The sequence below is a fragment of the Lissotriton helveticus genome, chromosome 1_1, assembly GCF_964261635.1.
Source record: "Lissotriton helveticus chromosome 1_1, aLisHel1.1, whole genome shotgun sequence".
Lineage (NCBI taxonomy): Eukaryota > Metazoa > Chordata > Amphibia > Caudata > Salamandridae > Lissotriton > Lissotriton helveticus.
This window is the reverse complement of record NC_136057.1, coordinates 1,377,137,915-1,377,156,806: the sequence shown is the minus strand read 5'-3', so window position 1 is coordinate 1,377,156,806 and position 18,892 is coordinate 1,377,137,915. Positions and strand designations below refer to the sequence as shown.

Genomic DNA, 18,892 nt, shown 5'->3' with positions numbered 1-18,892 from the left:
TGCTAGTAACCAGTAATTTGATAGTGGTACCGTTAACAAGTTCCAGGAACAGTGTTTTATAGGAATAACATCTGACTTGAAAAGTGTTCCGGATGCTGTGTGAGAAGATATCGCCCCTTTGGGGATATGCTTCTACTACTGCTTCAGGCATGGTGCAGGTCAGGAGGTATGTTAGCTGTGTCTGGTGGATCTTCAATTGAGCGTAGTATGTGTCAGGCAATATTTGGTACCAACCAGTAAAAGGAAATACGACAGGGGGCTCCAAGATATTACACAAACTCAGATCACAGCAAATTTAGTGACCTGGTCATGTAAGTGGTCCCCCGTAAACTTCCATTAGGTATATGTCTTATCAAAGGGCAGGCACATTAGAGGCAGTACGGCACATTCACCGAAACACCAGCGAGGTATGTTGTCAAGTGTGATATTAGCCCCACTCCGCTAACGCCATTATCACCCAGCCCTGTATAATGGAATACAATGTACTTTCATGAGGCCTGGGCAAATGATTGTAATGCTGTTAGCCTCAACTTTAGCCGGCGAGTCTCATTGTGATTTCAGAGGTTGTTACCTCCAGGAAAAATGTTCCCAGTTCAGGGCCGGGGGAATGAGAGTTTGGGAGCAGGTCACCAGACCCTAGAAGGAGTCTTTACGGGTATGATGGGTCTTTCTGGTCATTTTGGCTGAGTAGAGTGTTGTAGATCCGAATAAATAGGCAATGGAATCTTCTTGAGAATATCAGCAGAGTTTAATGCAGCACAGATATAAACATGCACCTCCTTCTCTGACCAGGATCTAACTGACACAACTAGAATCCCAGCAGTGTCAGAATGCATAAAAGAACATTGGCACTACGCTAAGAGTGACATAATACAGAATGAAATGGAAAACAGACTACGCATAACAATAAAGATAAAATAACATTTACAACATAGAGCCCATCTAATTTAGTGCTCTGCCTGTTTCTTGTGTTGCTCAGCTGACCCACCTCAGAGACGTCCAGAGGTTTTCTCTAGGTTAAAAAGGTGTGCTCATTTATGTTTCATGAGCAAAGCGGATTGTATATCTTTTTGGGGAGAAGAAATATAAATCCCCAAGTACGAGGCACATTAAAAGGGCGGCGTACAGATGCATGTTCAACCATTAGATTCCCCTTTTCTGTCAGCAACCGCTCACATTGTTAGTGGTTGAGCAACCTGGGAAGATTGGGGGCAGAACACCACAGATGCACATGCATAATGCCTATACGAAGGGAGTGACACATGGAAATTACATTAGAATACTCTTTGCTTAATGTGACATTTACAAGCTCAGCTAAAGTTGAGCCGTCATACATCTTAGAGGGATAATCACCAATGGAGAGCAGTCTGTTGGGTGGCCTTGGCATGACATGGACACAGACTTCATACGAGCTGGAGCCTCTATAGCGTATAAAATGCGGGAAAGAAGGACTGTTGCTCTGGACTGTTAACCAACACAGGTGTTACTGACAGCCGATCAGGACCTATTTATCTACTGGGTCTGGTGGCTCAGTGCACCACAGCTTCCACTACGCGGGCCTGGGTTCGACCTCTCGGTCATGGACCACACCCCGTTGGGTGGTCTCAGCCTGTCATCCTTTTGCGGTCATTAAAATTAGTATTATTGAGTGGGGGTATCAAACATCTGTTTCAGCGCCAAAATGCCTCAAGATATACGACCAGGTTTTGGCCTAACGGCACTGCTCAGGAAGATTTCAAAGGGCACAGGATGGGTGATGGCTAGATCGACTGTCAGTCTTCTGCTGAGTAAAATGGTTTATGTAATAAATTACAGTATTACTTGCCGCAGCCTTCAGTGACGCATGTCATTGCAGTCCAGATCACACTATCTCCTCTATTTTGCAGTCAGAAGTAGATAACGTAAGAAGTTATCTGGAAGAGACTAGGCACGGGCAGCTGTCTTGAAAGCAATAAATTAAGCATTTGGGTAATTCTGAGGTGTGAATAGGCATGCAGTCCCTCAAACCAGATTTGTCACCCTTAATGTGTTTGCCTTGTTTTTGCAATCAAAAAGGTCTGTGCAAATTTCAGGTGACACTCAGCAAAGTCTGTGCACTCTGGAACCAAGGGCATGTTACAAGGTTGCTTCAGTTAAGCAAAAAATACCCCACCCTGATAGCGTTAGTAGCCAGGCTGGGGTGGGAGTTGTCAGCTAACAAGGACACTATCGTCCCAATTCCTGCCCACGACTTCTGGCCGGAGTGGTACCCCCATACAGGTGGGGGCCGGCAGGTTGGAAGGGGGAATCCCAGCGATTCAAGTGTTACATCCGCCGGGGAATCCTTCTAGGGCTTAGTGCGCTTGTGGAGCACCATGTGTTACTATGTGTGCACAGAGACGTCTGAGCAAAGTAAGTGCAATCTTGCGCAGTTCCATCTGCTAAGATGTGTGCATGGTGATTTCTGAGCAAACTATGTACAATTTGGCGGAGCACCATGTGCTAATAGGTGTGCAGTGTGATTTCTGAGTAAACTATGGGCAATCTTGCGTAGTAGTGATAGAATTGCGTTTTGCAAGACTGCATTTCTTTTTTGCCAGGATCAAAGTTCTGGGTGATTGGCCATTCTTACATCTCGAGAGTGGCACGATAGGCGGAAAGCAGGAAGTGGAGGCATGGGTTTTCATTCACTGAGAGTCTGGTTGGGGTCCCGAGGCATGCGCTGGCGCAGCTTGCTGAAGAAGCTGCGGCACAGACTAGCGGGAGCCAAATCCCCTCCCAACATTCTGGTCATACACTTGGGAGGCAATGACTTAACTTTCATAGGTAGGAAGGCCCTGCTGCAAGAGATGAAATCCTCCATGTGTAAATTAAGCAACCGATTGGGGGCATGCGAATTATGGTGGTCCAAGATGACCCCACGTTTAGTTGACAAGGGGCCTGGTCGGCCGAGGCCGGGGAAATATTGTGCAGGAGAGTAAACAGTGCCATGGGCAAATTCACTGAAAAGAAGGGTTTTGGTTTTATTAGGCACAGCCTTTTGAATGCCAAGTCCACTGGGTTTTTCACAATGGTGAATATTTCTTTGCTCCTGCTGGTATTAATGCTGTCCGCTATAACATTGTGTTTGGTGGTCCGGATCATTTGGTAGTAGCATCTCAGGCCGGATTTGAACGAGCTCTTGTTTGCATTGTCCTGGCTCATTCTCCAATTGGGCTCGAGTTGTTTGCAGTGGTGTTTCATCAGTTCCCCCATGTACCACCTGGCCTGTGGTCTGGATCTTGTATTGTTGTGTGGAATGTCTGACAGAATATCGACAGACAGAAAATCGAACCTACAAAAATATCAACACAATAATATCAAAGTCAAAAATATCAAAGTACAATCTACATAATGGTAAGTACAAAAATATCGGGGAAAAATTGTTGTCAAAAATATCAATGCTAAAAATATTGTTTTTTAAAATGTTTTAATAATAATGTAAAATTAAGTAAATAATACATATAATTAAAAGAAATATAGTTAAAAATAGTAAAACATTTTAAAATAATAACTAATACATATAATGTTAATATAAATTAAACATATACATATAAATTAATATACATACTTACTCCACATAGTGCAACAGTAGGGAAAGCGCTAGATAGCGTAGGGGTAAAAATTACTATCCCCACTCCAGTGGATGCAACAGTAGGGAAAGCGTTGGATAGCATAGGGGAGAAATTACTATTCCCACTCCAGAGAGTGCAACAGTAGGGAAAGCGCTGAATAGCGTAGGGGTAAAAATTACTATTCCCACTCCAGAGAGTGCAACAGTAGGGAATGTGTTGGATACCATAGGGGTAAAAATTACTATTCCCACTCCAGAGAGTGCAACAGTATTGAAAGCGTTGAATAGCAAAGGGGAAAAATTACTATTCCCACTCCAGAGAGTGCAACAGTAGGGAACGCGTTAGATACCGTCGGGGTAAAAATTACTATTCCCACTCCAGAAAGTGCAACAGTAGGGAAAGCGCAGGATAGCGTAGGTGTTAAAAATAACATACTTATAAATCAAATCAATATTGTAATTAAATAATGATTTATTAATACATTTACAAAAAATAAAATAAAAACTACAAATATATCAAAATTAATAATTACTTTAATATTATTAAATACTTCCCACCCTAGTCTCTAATAAACACACAACACACTCCACATACAGTTTCACGCAATTAATTTAATTGTCAATAAATCAATTAATTTGCAATTAATAAGTAATTAAAAATAAATGATCAATAACAATACATTTGGATTCTTTAAAACCCGAGAACTACCGCCCTATTTCATTACTCCCCTGGCCAGCGAAAATCACGGAGGCCCATGTTAATCTGGTCCTTTCTGACCACCTTACTCGGGCCAATGTGCTGGACCCCACGCAGAACGGCTTCCGTGCTGGGCACAGCACGGAGACGGCCCTTCTTGCTATGGTGGAGCACTTGCGTGCGGTGTTGGATGCGGGTCAGACGGCGGCGCTTGTATTATTAGACCTTAGAGCCGCCTTTGATACCGTCTCCCATCGCATTCTGCTACACCGGTTGGAGGAGATTGGCATAGGGGGGTCTGCTCTGCAGTGGTTCCGCTCCTTTCTTGACAACCGTTCTTTCTGAGTGGCCATTCCACCTTACCAGTCCAAATTCCATCCTCTGGCCATGGGGGTTCCCCAGGGCTCCTCGCTGAGTCCCACGTTATTTAACCTTTACGTGAGACCGCTGGCTGAGGTTGTCAAGCAGTGGGGCCTGACTATGGTGTCATATGCTGACGACACTCAGCTGGCGGTTACTCTCAGCGAGGATGCGGATCTGGATGCCCCTAGGTTTCAGAGTGGACTGAAGGCACTGGCTAACTGGATGACTGCGAATTGTCTCCAGCTTAATGCCAGTAAGACAGAGATCATGGTTGTCGGTAAGTGCGGGGAGCTCTGGGGAGACAGGTGGTGGCCGCCGGAATTAGGACCATCTCCGACTCCGGTCTCTGAACTGGGAGTTTGGTTAGATTCCGGCCTCATCTTTGTTGGCCATACTAAGAAAATTGCGTCCTGCTGCTTTGGTGTGCTGCGGGGCCTCAGACCTGTTCTAAAAATTTTTGATGCCCCTACCAGGCAGCTGGTGATTCAGGCGACGGTGATCTCCCGGCTTGATTACGCCAGCTCCCTCCTGGTGGGGTCTAATCAGGCCGAACTTACTCGCCTGCAGCGCGTCCAAAATGCGGCTGCCAGAGCTATAGTTGGTTTGCCTAGATTCTGCTCCGTCTCTAACATCCTCCGCTCCCTGCATTGGTTGCCGGTGAGGATGAGAATCCAGTTCAAGGTTTTATGTTTGGCTTTTAAAATTCTGAAGGGCACTGCCCCCCAGATCTTGTCTAATCTTCTATCTTTGTATGTCCCGTCTCGCTCCCTCCGCTCTCTGGGCCAGGCTCTCGCCATTGTTCCCCGGTTTAAGCTTTGCCGTGCCGGCGGCCGTTCCTTTCGAGTGAGAGCGGCGGTTATTTGGAACTCCCTTCCGGTTGAGATCCGACTCCTGGAGGATCTTCTACAGTTTCGTAGGGCTATCAAGACTTTCCTGTTCTAACTCTGTTCATCTTTTTTTGTTCTCTTTTGCCCCTGTTGTTAGCGGTGTTGTGTTTCACCTTGTCATGCGCCAGGACGCTCCTTTGCTGGAGCAGCTGTGCGCACAATAAATACCGTTAACATAACATAACATATTATTTAATAAACAATGATAACCAATTAATACATAATGAACAAAAACATTAATTATCAAAACCAATGAATAATATTTCATCGAAATTAATAACCAATTAATAATTAAAAAAAAAAATTATCCATACCCATTTTTTTAAATTAAATACTTAATTACAGATACATTACTTCCCACCCTATTCCCCTATAAACCCACAACCCACTCCAATATTACATTAATACGGATAATATAATGATCAATTAATAATAATTAATTAACAATTAATAATTAATTAACAATAAATTAATTATTGATACCAATAATTACAAATTAATCATTACTTAAGTAAAATAAAATTACTTCCTACCCTATTCCCCAACGAACCCACAACCCGCTACAGAACTAAAACACAAAATTTTATTAAAAATAACTAAAAAGTATTATTTATTTTACCATAATTAAATTACTTCCCACCCTATTCCCCTATAAACCCACAACCGCTACAGTACTTAAACGCAAAATGTGCTTTAAAAAAACTTACTAATTTTCAAAAAAATATATACATATATTTAAAAAAACAGTACAATACTTAGCGAAAAATATAGAACATGTACATATAAAATACATACTAAAATACATAATACTAATATAAATATTGATATTCTCACCATTTATAATTTAACTATTGATATTAATAACATTGATATTTGTAACATCGATATTTCTTACCTTAATTTCGATATTCTGGTTGTCGATATTCTTGATGTCGATATTTTGACCCTACGATATTTAAAACACGATATAAATGTACTTTGATATTTAAAAATCGATATTTTGACTGTTTACTGTTGTGTTAGAGGGGGAGGGGGGCATGGAGTCAGCAATGGAGGTGATCCAATTGTTGAAATTCTTGATGGCTTAGGAGAAGCTGTTGCTCTGTTAGGGTCAGTGGGTATTGAGAGCGGTGTTCCAATTCTTGTCAATGATGCAGTTCCAGCTTCGGCAGGCTGATCTTGTGGTGGTGCATGTGTGTTTTACTGGAATGGGGATGCTAAACTTGGCGAGGGCGTGGTCTGTCCAGGGAACTGGTGTGGGCTCATTGACTCGGATGTTACAGAAGTTGGTGAAAATAAGGTCCAGGAGGCATGCGGCTGGATAGTTAGGTCCCTTTACCCATTGGGTGAGGCCCCGGCTTCCAAGGTTCTCAATGAGTGCTCATGAGTTGGGGTTGGCGTGGTCTTCCATGTGGAAGTTCAAGTCTCCAAGTACAATGTAGTTTCTAGCAGTGAAGGTGAGTGGTGTGACAAAGCCAATGATGGTGTTGGTGAAGTTTGTGCTTGGTCCCAGTGGTCTGTAGAGGAGAGTGCCACTTAAGGTGAAGTTGACTGTGACGTGGAACTGGATAAACAGGTGTTCCATGTCAGAGGATGACATATCCGTATATGTGGGGCAGCTGATGGTGTTCTTGTGGATGATGCTGATACTGCCTCCAGGCTTGTGAAGTCTGTCTTGCCTGGCAATTTTGTAGCCAGTGGAGATGGCTATGGTGATGACAGGTGCTGATGTAGAATTCAATACACTTACAAGGGTGAAATTTGTATAAGTTTTGCGGCGCTCTAAATGATGTGCACATAAAGTTATTACAATTCTACTCCTGTGCGGTGCTTTGAGATATGGAGATCACCCACTCTCCAGTTAGAAGACCGAGGTCAAACCAATTTATCAATTAATATCTCCCCCAGCACTTGCTAGTATCAACATGTGGTCATATTGTTGTAAAGTACATGGGTTGCAGATGTGTCATAGTCTTGTTTTTCTTGTGTTTGATTTAGTCTTCTGGTTCATTTTTGTGGCCTTTATTCTTGTATGTCTTTTTTTTGGCCAGCGCATGTTCCGTCACCAATGGCGGGTGGACCGCAACATCCTTAGGGAAAAAAGAAATATTTGCAAGACTTGAGAGACTCAAAAGAAGTGAACTCGATGCTACAAAAAACTCAAACATGGCCTGCCGAAAACCATTTGAAACTAAACTCCCTCAAAACTGAATTCCTCTTAATCCCCCCCCCCCCCAACCAATCGTCCATCATCCTCTTCTGGATGAAGCACCTACCAGCATTCAAAGGGCAACCTCTCATTGTCGACTCAGTGAAATCCTTGGGAGTGACGCTGGACAGAAACATATTAGCGCCTCTACAAAAGGAGCAAATTTCCACTTGAACACCCTGAGAAGACTGAAACCCTTCCTGCCAGCAAACGACTTCAAACAGGCAGTTCAAGCCCTAGTAATCCCAAGAGTGGAATATGGGGTTGTCGCCCTATGCTGCCTCCCCAGATTGATGACAGCCCCTCTAAGAGCCTCAGTCAACTCACCTGCTAGACTCATCACAGGCTCAAAAAGAAATTGTTACATCTCCCAAGACCTTAGAGCCCTCAACTGGCTACCGTTCAAGGCTAGAATTCATCTGAAAATCGCATGTATGACGCACAAGGAGTTCCATCACAATACTCTGAGTTATCTAGCTCAGAAACTGGTACTCTCTTGTGGTAATAGATCCTCCAGTGCTCCAGGAATCTTCTACTGAAACCACAACGATTTGACAAGAAGAAAACTTACAACCGGACCTTCTCAGGAGTCGCTCCCAGGATCTGGAAAACGTTTCCCACAGAAACAAGACTGAACCCTTCTACTGCCTCCTTCAAAAAAGAAGTGAATTTGATTCTCATGGCTAAATTTACTTGGATTACTTACTTATCTCTGTAATATAATTACTAGTCTATATTAGTGATCACTTTGTATTTGAATCACCTATATTTTATTTTTCTATGCAGGAATACCTGCCTTGGTTGGGGGCCCTGGGTGTGATGGGGGCAACACTCAGAGCTGTGGTGGAGTTACAGGGCGACTCAGAGGCTGTATGGTACATAGGGGTACCCTCTTTAGGAGCACAACAAGGGTGCAAATGCCCCGGGAAGTCCTCACCGCAGGACCCTGGAGGAACGACAGTGCGCCGTTAGTCCTGAGGGCGGTTGTAAACCTGAGCAACCAGGGGCTTGCCTGGATACGCTTCACCCCCTCGAGGGGCGTGAATGAATGGGTGGACTGGATTTCCACATAATGTAAGGGGTAATCCCCCTAAATGGTGAGCACTGATTGGTTAGGGCCAAGGTGCAACTTGGCTCATCAGTTGGACAGGGCAGCTTAGGGGTGTCACTGCTGCCTGCCCTTGGATCGCCTGTAAGTTAACCCACCACGTTGGCATATATTATATTATGCAAATAAACCTACAGCAATATTTTCTTCAACAAACAATGTGTCTTGTGTGTTCTTTATTATGATCTTGCTGTGTTTGCAGGAGGGGTATGTTGCTGATATTGGTACTATGAGGCTGCCCGAGGCCCACGCAGGGGTTCCCCATAGAAGGGGCGGCCACCTTAGTTCTACATGAAGCCACATAGCCAGCCGGGCTAGTGTTGAGCCCCTCTTGTGTCTGGCGCGTTTCGTGTCATTTCCAGTGCGCCAGGAGTCAGGGAGTCAGGTATACCTGTCCTGCCCAACTGGCGATCCTTTTTCACTGAGGTTGCACGCCGTTTCCCTCCCTACCGCTTACCCGGCATGTCAGCTGGTATGGTGGCTAGGGTTGGTAGGCTGTTAACTTGTTATTTTGTGTTGCAGACGGGGTTACAGGGCGATCCAGAGGCTGAATGGTACATAAGGGTACCCTCTTCAGGAGCAAATCCCAAATAGCCCCAGGAAGTCCTTACGGCAGGACCCTAGAGGAACGGCAGCGCCCTATTAGTCCTGCGGGCGGTTGTACACCTGAGCAACCAGGGGCTTGCCTGGATATGCTCTGCCCCCTCAAGGGGCGTGAGTAAATGGACGGACTGGCGGTCCACGTGATGCAAGGGGTAATCCCCCTAAAATGGTGAGCACCGATTGGTTAGGGCCACGGTGCAACTTGGCTCATGAGTTGGGCAGGGCAGCTTAGGGGTGTCACTCCTGCCTGCCCTTGGATCGCCCGTAAGTTAACCCACCACGTTGGTATATATTTTATAATGCAAATAAACCTGCAGCAATATTTTCGCAACAAACAATGTGTCTTGTGTGTTCTTTGTTATGATCTTGCTGTGTTTGCAGGAGTATGTTGCTGATATTGACACTATGTCCACGGAGTCTTGCACGGGCAATGGCCCCGTGGAGGCACTGAGAATCCACAGACCTTGCTCGATCGGGGTGCTCAGTAACAGATAAGGCTTCGTTAACCACAAGACAAGTCTGTTCAAAGATGAAAATGAAGTACCTAGCAGCGGCAAACATACGAAGTGAATACGTGTATAATAATAGATTCCTGGACCCTTGTAATTAAGCAAATTAAAACTACCTTGTTAACCTTGAACGTGGATTCAGGGAAGCGCTGGAAAGTTAAAAGCATTCACGAAGTTTTCAATGATATCCTGGTCGTCACCTAATTTGTTAAGATAGGGGATGCTTCACAGTAAAAGTTTTGTCGTTCTTTATTGAAGAGATAGATGATAAGCTGCTGGTACAAAGGGCCCAGGAAACACTAAGGGGCCTATTCGGATGACGGTCGGACTTTTTGCGGCCGTCACCTTAGCGGAGATTGGGTCCGACCGCCATGCGTGGGGCGGTCTTGCCCATGGTATTATGATGTGACAGCTGCACGCATGGCGGTGATTGGGTCCGCCTGCATGGTACCAGCGGTCCCGCCTGTTGAATTATGATGGGCCCGCCACCCAAGCGGTCGCATTCCGCAGCGTTAACATTGTGGCGGGTGATGCGGGCAGCAGCACCGCTGCGTTGCGAAAACGAGCATGTTGTGCATTTCACAGCACTACGTGGCAGGCACTACCGTGTGCCTGCCACTTAGTGCAATGAAAAGTAGGGGGGTACCAAGGGTACCCCCCAGTGCACCCACCCCCAACACAAGGGGGGGCCCGCAACGGGCCCCCAAACACACTACCGCCAGCCTTTCCATAGCGGAGAGACCGCTGCGGAAGAAGTTGGCTTCCGCATGCATCCTAATACGGACGGCGTAAAAAGTTGGGCACGGCCCCATTTTAGCAGTCCAGTTCCGCGTGCCAGGCCAGTGGGCGGATTGCTACTAGCGGAAAAGCGGCTGACGGATTTTCACACTGCCGTTATCACCACCGCCATCATAATCTGAACTGCAGTTTTCAAAGTTACGATCGCGGTGCGGAGGACACCGCCGGCCCGGCGGTGGCGATTCGCCTGCCATTGTAATGGGCTCTTAGCATTCAAACAGACACAACAATATTCCAATCTAGAACATGAAGAGAACCAATGACCTTACACATAACTATTACATCATATAAGGCTTAACAGTGAAGAACATGCCACAGACCTATTGTGGACAATGCCAATATTTACAGAGGATTTTGGGTTGGCCCACTGCTTAACACTGGTTGGCCTTCTTGACAGTCTCATTTGCTTCCTTCTTATTCAATTACTTTCTTTCCTATTCTTGTCTTTGTCCCTCCCCTGGAGTATAGCTTCTGTACCATTCGGTGGAATGGATGACTTGTATCCTACTTCTTACATTCTTGGCAGGGGAGTAGCTTAGTGAGATTCAGGAATGCAAATCTGAAATTTTCCAACTAAAAATTCAGTGGGTTGCAGGGCAGAGGGGTGAGATGAACAAGGTTAGGGATGGACTGTTTCCATAAGTAACTTGGTCAGTATTGATTTGCATTAGGTGGGCCTTTGTCTAGAGTGGCACAGTGGGCAAAAAATGATGGCTTAGAATTCTACCCAAGTGATTGAAACTGGTTAAACTATTTACAAGCATTCATCCCATCAACTTTTGGGTGTTTGATTGGTAGTAGTATGTCTGAAAATCTGAGACTGGTTCAGCTTTCCAAACATACTACTGCCAATGCTTGTGAACTCCAAAAAGCAGTACATTTGCATACATTCAAGGAGTACTTTTATGGGTGCTAATTTACTACCTTTTAGGTAGAACCCTAGGAGACAGCATCTTTGGGACATTTGGTAAGCTTCCCTGGCAATGCATTCTGCCCATTGCTTATCATTGGCTTTGTGGTTTATAACTCACATATGCTTGCTTTAGATTTGCTGGCTCTATTTGTTTTAAGCTGTCAAGCTTAAATTCATCCCTTCCATTGCCAAACCATATTCCATCAATATTGGATTAATGTAATCTTGTTCTTATCTTGTCACAGTTGCTGTACATTCAGAGACAAAGGTCAGATGTCAGGCTCTGTCTTCCATGGAGTGCGGTGTTTACTTTTCTTTCTCTGACTTCAAAGTGAGATGATTTACATGACAATCATGCCGGCTACTGGGGTGTTCTTGAGGAAAGCTGTACGATATTATTTGTTTTCTAGCATACAGCTAAATGTAAATGTCTGAAAATGAACTGTGCAGATATTGCAGAATATATCAGAATTAGAAAAGCAAAGTTTTGGTAATTCTGAAGTGTTGTGGAAACATATTTTAATATGAACAAAACAAATCAACACACTAGGTGATGACATTTCCATACATTATCATTTGTGCTCTGTATACTTTAATCAATAAAACTGCACATGTAAATGTAATGGTCATTTCAATTGAAGATGTGTTGTCTTCAATGGCAGTACGCTACCACCATGCATACTTTACTTTACTCCACTTCACTCTGCTCCACTCCAGGTCACTGCATTCTACTCTGCACCACTCCACATTATACCTCTCCACTGCATGCCACTCCACACTGTGTCATTGCACTCTGCTCTGCACCACTCCACGCCACTTCACTCTGTGCCTCTCTAGTCTACACTACACTGTACTCTATGCCAATGCACTTCACCCCACACTACTCTAGTATGCACCACTGCACTCTACACCACTCCATGATGCGTCACTCTACTCTATGCCACTCTACTCTGCAACACTGCTCTCTGTGCCACTGCACTCTACACCAATGCACTCTAGTCTGTACCACTCCACTCTATGCCAGTTCACTCTATGCCAATCCACTCTGCGCCACTGTAATATACTCTGTACTCTACGCCAATGCACTCTACACTTTAATCAAAACTAATGCAGTCTACACCACTGCACTCTACACCAATCTACTCTGCACACTGTACTCTATGCCACTGCTTTCTACGGCGCTCTTCACCACTTAACGCCACTGCACGCCACACCAATACACTCTATGCCACTATACTATACACCACTGCACTCTACGACAGTCTAATCTGCAACTTTGTACTCTATGTCAATGAACTCTACACCACTACACTCTATGCTATCTGCACTCCACGCCACTGCCCTCTACACCACTGCAGTCTACTCTTCACCACTCCACTTTATGCCACTTTACTCTACACCACTCTACTCTGCAACATTTCACTCTGTGCCACTTTTCTCTTGACCACTGTACTTTATGCTACTGCACTCTACTATTCACAACTCTACTGTACTCTGCACCAATGCACTCTATGCCACTCTACTCTGCAACACTCTACTCTGCTTCACTCCACTCTACCCCAATCCATTCTAATCTACTCTGCACCACTTCATTCTACTGCACTGCACTCTATGGCACCGCACTGTACACCACTCCACTTTACTCTGAAACAACCTACTCTCCTCCACTCTATTTAACTCTGTGCCATTACGCTCTATGGCACTGCAGTCTATCCTGCTCCACTCCAGTCCACTTTATTCTATGCTGATGCACTCTATGCCACTGCATTCAATGCCAATGCACTCTACACCACTTTACCCAAAAACAGTACACTGTACGCCACTTCATTCTACGCCAATCTACTCTGCACCACTGCACTGTGCGCCATTATACTCTACTCTGCAACACTCTACTACTCTACACAACTGCACTCTACGCCTCTCTACTCTACACCATTACATTCTATGTCACTTTACTCTGCACCATTCTACACCAATGCACTCTACATCAGTGCACTATATGCCACTCTACTCTACACCACTGCACTCTACAACACTCTACTGTGCAAGATTGCAGTCTCCATCACTGAACTCTGCGCCACTGCACTCTATTCTGCACCACTCTACTCTGTGCCACGCTACACCATTCTACTGCACTCTACACCAGTACACTCCACGCCACTGCACTCTACAGCACTACATTCTATGCCACTATACTCTACTCCACTCCACTCTACCCCGTTCTAATTTTCTGTGCACCACTGCACTCTATGACACTGCACTCTACGCCATTTCACCAACTGCAGCTCCCGCAATGGCAGAGGATCATCGCCCCACTCGATTAGAGCCAGCAGCTGAAAAATAAAACAATATTTTATTATTGTTTTATTTTTCAGCAGCTGCCTTAACCAGCATGTGCAGGGCGGGGCGGGCCACGTGAGGGAGGAGGAATGGTGTACCTGTGCACTTTTAAGTGCGCATGTCTGTTTGGCTAGCCGTCTTAGGCATTTGCAGTTAGGTTTCTCCAACCAGGCTGAAGTGCACAGCCAGGTTAGAGAAACAGCACAGACTCCCTGTGCCTGAGCGAGCTTTAAACCAGCCCGCTCAGGCAAATCACTGCGCAGCTCTCATTGTATGAGAGCAGCGTGGCGATTAGCACAGGGAGTCTCTTATGTGTCCCAGTGTCTGCTGGGGCTAGGAAGAAGTGGAACTCCGAGGCGCGAGGCGTCCAGCAGCTTCAGGTATGTTTTTATATTTTTATTATTAACTCCGCAGTCCCCCCTGCATTCCCCCTCCTGTGCTCCCTCCACCTGCCCCACCACTTTTAATTTGTGTCGGCCTCTATTGCATTTCACTCTATGGCTCTCTACTGTACTCTGCATCACTCTACTCTATGCCATTGCACTCTACCCTAATCTACTATGCACCACGCACTCTCCGCCACTGCGCTGTTCACCACTCCCGTCTCGGCCACTCCACTGTACTCTGCACCACTCCACTCTACAGTGCTCCAATCTATGCCATTCTACTCTGCAACACTGCACTCTACGCCTCGACTCTGTTACTGTATTCTACCCTGCACCACTCCATTCTTTGCCACTTTATTCTACACTGAACCAATCTACTCTACGCCATTAAATTCTATGCCACTACTCCACTTTGCATGACTCAGCTCTACCCTACTGCCACTCTACGCCACTGTGACCTGCGTCACTACTCTGTCACTGCACTCTATCCTGTACCACTCCACTTTACACTGCACCACTCCACTCTACCCCACTTCACTCTACTCTGAAACAATCTGCTCTACATCACTACACTCGACGCCACTCTCCTCCACTCTGTGCCACTCCACTCTACATCATTGCACTCAACACCACTCTAATCTACACCACTGCAGTCTACACCACTCTACACTTCTACACACTACCCTGCAACACTCCTCTCTACCCTGCTCCACTTTACGCCACTTCACTCTAATCTGAAACAATCTACTCTATGCTACTGCACTCTACGCAACAGCAATCTACGCTGCACCACTCTATACAACCGCACCCTACGCCACTCTACTCCTGGTCATTGCACTCTACTCCAATTACCTCTAAACATGTTACTCAAAAACAATGCGCTCTATACCAATCTATTCTGCACCAGTGCACTTTACGCCACTTCACTCTAGGCCTTTCTATGAAACTACACTTTACAATACGCCACTCTATGATGCTCTACTTCATTAAACTGTACTACACTCCTTGACACTCAACTCCACTCTATACCACTCCACTGTGGAACACTCTGACACTCTACAACACTACTCCACTCTACTATGCTCTACACAACTCCATCTAATCCACTTTACTACACTCAATTCTACGACACACTACTCCACCATACTTCACTCCACTCCTCTTCTCCTCTCTATGACACTCTGTGCCTCTCCACTCTACCCCACAACACTCTGTGCCACTCCATTCTCCTACACTACTCCACTCTATTCCACTCTACAATGATGTACTCCGCTCTAAGCCACTCTACTTCAGTTTACGCAACACCCTCTATGCCACTCCACTCTGCACCACTCCACGACACTCTATGCTACTCAACTCTACAACACAACTCCCCCATGACTCTCCACAACACTCTGCACCACTTCATGACACTCCAATTCACTGCACACCACTGTACTCTACACCACTCCACGCCACACCGTCACACTGCACTCTACTGCACTTTATGACATTCCTCTCCATGCTAGTTCCTTTTACCCCACTAACTTGTTGCCATGCTGAACAGCAGCCTGGCTGGACCTTTTGACTTTGCCAATGCTTGCTTGGTTAACATGTCACTATGTATATTTAAGTTTCCACTCCAAAAAATGAGCACGTTAAAAACACTTAGTAAAATGAGAACGACACAAAAAATTTGCACAGGCAAAGCAGGGCCCCCCAACCCAACTACGAAGCCAAGAATGCATTGTAGGGTTTCACACCCGAAACTCTCTCTAAAGCTACTCTCGGGTCTGTCCTACCTAGGCCTGGCAGTTCACTATGGGAACTCATGACTATTGTCACATACAACACAACAGTCTCAAGCCCCTGCCCTGAGATCACATATTTTAAATGTGATTTTACTGCCACTCTTCTTTGTCTCTGCTACGAGAAGCCTTGATGATAGAGTTGTCAAATCTGTGCTTGTAGCCAGGGCTCCATGTTTACTCTCTTCGCCTTTTAAAATCGTATTATCAAGTGACCGTCACAAATGAAGGTGGGCATGCCAAGAAATGAATAGGGTGATCCGAGCCATGGGTCTTGGTTCTAAGAGTATGTGCTCAAGCAAAGCCATGAAAATGTTTTCACTGAATATCGTGCAACAAACATAAAGTAAAAATATGATACAGTCACTGCAAAATTCTAAAAAGTGTGTTGCTTTAACCTGCGGAAGCATTTCATCTTAGTACATCAGATTATATCACTCTATAGACAGACATTTATTAAAAGAGATAGATTTTCAACATGAATTTAGAAACATTATTGGTTTGCCCTCACCCCAACAAAATGCAATTAGTTAACGAAGACGCAAGTCAGTAGTCATGTAAACACTTAGGCCCTCATTATGATGTCGGGCGAACTGCCACTTGTTGGATTACAATACCGGCGGGTGGAGTGATTGTGTCGGGGGGAGACCGTTGCCTCCGACAGGCTCAAGAAGCCCATCACGGCGGCAGTCGGACTCTAATCCCTAGAATGGAGGCTGTGCCTGCACAGGCAACCACTGTAGGGATTAGGACATCCCTTTCCAACTGCCTGTTCATGGCGGTCCCACCGCCATGAATAAGCAGATGGAAAGGGACTTGGGGGCCACAAGCAGGGCCACTGTTTCCGTGGGCCACTGCTTAGTATCTTGGGGGGCACATGTAGTGCCCTCCACGCATCCATACACTGTGTGCCAGGCATCACATGGTGCCTGGCACGGGGTGCATGGATGTGCACAAAATGCTTTTTTCTAGTACTGCTTGTACTGCTCCCCTTTTCCTGGGCTGCAGCACAAGCCGCACTAGAAAAAAGCATTTTATGACTGCCTGCACCGCTTTCATATCCTAATAGGTCAGGCGTGACCGCCGACTCATTGTCGGACAGTTCCTGCCTGCGGCAATGCCATTGTAATGAGGCCCTACATGTGGCCTAAATTCTTATTATAGATGGAGCAATATCATAGTCTGTTAATTCAAACATATGCTCCAAAATGTTGGAAGTGTGAGTCAGAAAACCCTGTCAAATAATCTCTCATCTGGAGGTGGTATTAGCACAACCCCACCTAGTCCAAAATAAGCATAAATGCACATTAGTTTGTATTTCACACTATCGGGCTATTCACAAAGGTAACTTATACTTGTGAGTAAGGTACACATGTAAGTTTACTCGTACACTTTTGAGCAACCTTACAACTTTGAGCTGTTCACCATTTATGAGTCTAAAGTTACTCAAAAGGGTAGACTTACATGTCTCCATCCCCTGAAACAGGGGTGGAGGAGCCAAGTTCACACATGTAAATTACTACTCCCAAAAAAGGAGAAGAGTAAGTCCAGCAATAAGACCAACCACTGATACTGCCACACCTTTGCATAGAAAGTAATGGAGACAAGGATATAAAACAGAACCCCATAGTAAAATAATGTATTTCTACTATATATATATATATATATATATATATATATATATATATATATATATATATATATATATATATATATATGTATATATGTATATATATATATATATATATATATATATATATATATATGTATATATGTATGTATATATATATATGTATATATGTATGTATATATATATATGTATATATGTATGTATATATATATATGTATATATGTATGTATATATATATATATATGTATATATGTATGTATATATATATATATGTATATATGTATGTATATATATATATGTATGTATATATGTATGTATATATATATATATATGTATGTATATATGTATGTATATATATATGTATGTATATATGTATGTATATATATATATATGTATATATATGTATATATGTATGTATATATATATATATATATATATATATATATATATATATATATATATATATATATATATATATGTATATATGTATGTATATATATATATATATATATATATATATATATATATATATATATATGTATGTATATATATATATATATATGTATGTATATATATATATATATATATATATATATATATTATATATGTGTATATATATATATGTATATATATATTACCTACTGGCGGTCGCCAGTTGGTAGTTATAGTTAGGATTGGCTACCATAGGAAATCCGCAACATTCTATTGGGAATAACTCTGGCGTAGGTTGAGGAATTTGTGTGTCATTTTCCAAAATTTTGGCCAGCTCTGCTCCGCTCCTTTCCTGGAAGTTTTGGGGGGATTCGTGAAGTGGGTGCTGAGAAAACAGGGGGGTCCCAAAACGTGTTTTCCCCATGTTAATTTCCATAGGACGGTCTGACAAGTCTACAGCCCAAACCGCTGAACGGAATTACGCCAAACTTGGCAAAATTGTAGGGACTGGTACGCAGATGTGCCTTTGCTATATTTGGTGAAAATTGCTCCAGTGGTGTTTTTGAAAATTAACTTCAAAAACACATATATATCTATAGGCGCTCTCCGAGCGCTCACAGGTGCGCGTACCGGGGAGC

At 44.0% G+C, this 18,892-nt stretch overlaps 1 protein-coding gene across 1 annotated transcript in view; it reads left to right on the top strand.

The window, feature by feature from the left end:
• The window catches only part of TMPRSS6 (transmembrane serine protease 6), a 257,626-nt gene that overhangs the window by 28,256 nt on the left and 210,478 nt on the right, over window positions 1-18,892 (top strand). The window lies entirely within an intron of this gene.